This window comes from Lutra lutra, chromosome 13 (assembly GCF_902655055.1).
Source record: "Lutra lutra chromosome 13, mLutLut1.2, whole genome shotgun sequence".
Taxonomy (NCBI): domain Eukaryota; kingdom Metazoa; phylum Chordata; class Mammalia; order Carnivora; family Mustelidae; genus Lutra; species Lutra lutra.
Genome location: NC_062290.1, coordinates 57,218,704 through 57,221,481, shown reverse-complemented (window position 1 = coordinate 57,221,481; position 2,778 = coordinate 57,218,704).

The window sequence follows — 2,778 nt, the reverse complement described above, 5'->3', positions numbered from 1 at the left end:
TGAGGCTACACGTTTTGGATTTTAGAATTTTTTATATTTTGGAAAGATAGTATGTTTTATATGCTATATGTTTATAATATCTCTGAGCAGGCTCTAGGGAGTACTCCATAATTAAATATGCTAACATTTCTGCACATGAATATTCACACTAAAAGATCTTTAAAAAACTGCAAACAGCCTTACTTAAATTCAGGACAGATTGTACTGCCAAATAACATAAAATATCTTTAATTTTCACAGCTTTTTAGATTTCAGAATTTGAGATAAGGAGTTGTGGACCTGTGTTTTCATAAAATAGGGTAATATATAGTACATGCTATTTTTTAGAGAAAAAACAACCTATTTAATTTTACCTGTAACTGACTGAATAAAAAGAAACTAAAGTGAAACCAAAGGAGCTGTCTCACTTTACATAAATGTTTCATTTTCAAAATAAGTATTTTCTAAATTATTTTTCCAAGGTTAAAAAAAGAGGGGCCACCTGGGTGGTTCAGTGGGTTAAGCCTCTGCTTTCGGCTCAGGTCATGATCCCAGGGTCCTGGGATCGAGCCCCACATTAGGCTGCTCGACGGGAAGCCTGCTTCCTCCTCTCTCTCTGTCTGCCTCTCTGCCTACTTGTGACCTCTGTCTGTCAAATAAATAAATAAAATCTTTAAAAAAAAAAAAAGAGAGAGAGAGAGAGTAAGAAGAATAAGAGGGCATCTGGGAGGCTCAGTCGGTTAAGCAGCTGCCTTCAGCTCAGGTCATGATCCCAGAGTCCTGGGACTGAGTCCTGCATAGGGCTCCTTGCTTAGCGAGGAGCCTGCTTCTCCCTCTGCCTGCTGCTCTCCCTGCTTGTGCTCTTTCTCTCTCTCTGTCAAACAAACAAACAAACAAACAAACAAATATCTTTAAAAAAAGGAAAAAGAATAAGACATTGGAGTCATTATGTTGGAATTATTTGTGATGATCTTCCCTACATGTTCTCAAGTACTATTAGGCTCAAGGTCCTCCAAATATTTGGTAACATTCCCTTTGGTATCTTGAAATTCTTGGGTAATATAATCTACTCATACACATAATGAAAGAATAAATATAATGCCTAATACATATGAAAAAATTGGTATAAAATATAGTAATGTGTGTTTCAATATTTAAATCTTTGGGCCTAAAGATTTAATAGGAGTTACAAGAAGAGAAGCCATTCCATTTAAAATGAAAGCAAAGGTGGAGCAGACACTAGAATAAAACGTGTGGTTAAGTAATTATAGAGAAGACTTATTCGTATAAGTGCAATAGGGAAGCAGCCTTGATTGAAGTAAAAACAACATGACAAGTATTAGGTGAAGATAATGAATATCCTATTGTTGAAAATGAGTTGGCTCTTCTCAAGGAGGATGTGTAATAATCTTCCATTTTGTGTCATGGGATGGGATAGTGCAAGAATCTCAGAAATCACACAACTATCTAGCTATCTCACCACATGCTGGAGCAAATATTTGGATTTTCTTTGTGATATCGAAGACCAAAGAGTTGATGGGAAATTGAGAAAGATTTGAAAACAAAACAAAACACAAACCAGTATTTAAGAGGCTAGAGAGAAGCTGTGTGCAGATCTTTGGGGATACACACAGTATCAGATAAGACTGAAAGCCAACAGGAAATCTCCAAATAAATCATTTCAGTATGTAATTTTCACAACATAGATTTCTTACCATTTTGCTGCAAATATATATTTTTTAATTTATACAGAATGGCCATACAATATTTTAAAAACTAGCCTTTATGAAATTCATTAACATCTCTACATTTCATTTGTCTGGATTAATTTAACAATGTATGGTTTGAAGTCTATAAAAAGGAGTCTCAAGTCTCCCTTTGAACATTTGCATTTAGTTTCTTTGTTTTTCTAGTAACCTACCACTGCAGTGAAACTCTTTTAAACTAAATACTTAGTTGGAAATGCTATAAATCATTCCGATCTTTCCAAGAAGTGGGTATGCAAATCCCAACTATGTCCCCAACTTTTCATAATTAGATTGACTAAACTGTTTCGGCTTTAAAGTCTTATGCTTTTAAATCTTTCTGTTTATTTTTTTTTTTAAGATTTTATTTATTTATTTGACAGAGATCACAAGCAGGCAGAGAGGCAGGCAGAGAGACAGGAGGAAGCAGGCTCCCCGCTGAGCAGAGAGCCCGATGCGGGACTCGATCCCAAGACTCCAAGATCATGACCTGAGCCGAAGGCAGCGGCTCAACCCGCTGAGCCACCCAGGCGCCCCTTTCTGTTTATTTCTTTTTTTTTTCTTTTTTTTTTTTTAAAGATTTTATTTATTTATTTGACAGAGAGAGAGATCACAAGTAGACAGAGAGACAGGCAGAGAGAGAGGGGGAAGCAGGCTTCCCGCTGAGCAGAGAGCCCGATATGGGGCTCGATCCCAGGACCCTGAGATCATGACCTGAGCTGAAGGCAGTGGCTTAATCCACTGAGCCACCCAGGCGCCCCTCTGTTTATTTCTTAACACTTAACTCTTCCTACAAATGTTGGCTAGCGTTCCACTAGTTTCGAATGCATTAATCTCCTAGTCAGGTATTGTGAATTCAATCCTATCTTTAAGCCTAGTCAACTAATTGCATCAAAGGAAAGCAAAATTTCCAAACCACTGCTTCCAAGCAGCTCTCCCTCAGGGAGATGAGAGAATTCTTCTCCCAAGTAGGCGGAGCAGGCGCGCAGACTCAGACCTCTAACAGCAGCTCGAAGCCCCGCCCCCCACGCACTCCACGCCCCTCTGTCGTACA